We start from the raw sequence: 457 nt of genomic DNA on the forward strand, positions 1-457 counted from the left end.
TTTAACACCCCCCAGAAAGCCATCCCTATCTTCCTTAACCCCCCCCTTCCAAAAAAAAAGCAGCATCCTCGGATCCCGGTGGATACGGGCAAGAGGGGGCAAGCTGGACCCTTTAAAAAAAAAAAAAAACAACACAAAACAAAACAAAAAAAGTAATAAATAGGCTTGATCCGCTGGATCTGGTGTCTCCCTGGCTTTGGGGAGGCCACCTGTTGTCACTCAAGAATAATCCCTAATCAGCCGGCTTGTCCCCTCTGTCACCGCTCCACGGGAGAAAAGAACAGGAAGGCAAGGGTGCAAAATCTTTAACACTTTTTTTTTTTTTTTCTGGACGTTATCTTCTTCTTATCCATCTCCTCCTCCTCCTCCTCACGCAAATTCAAGTTTTTTTAAAGAGTAAAGGTCTGGCAACATGGCTGATGTTCTTTGTTTACCCCGTGCCACCCAGCACGTCTCG

This window comes from Calidris pugnax, unplaced genomic scaffold (genome assembly GCF_001431845.1).
Source record: "Calidris pugnax isolate Ruff unplaced genomic scaffold, ASM143184v1 scaffold15, whole genome shotgun sequence".
Classification (NCBI taxonomy): Eukaryota; Metazoa; Chordata; class Aves; order Charadriiformes; family Scolopacidae; genus Calidris; species Calidris pugnax.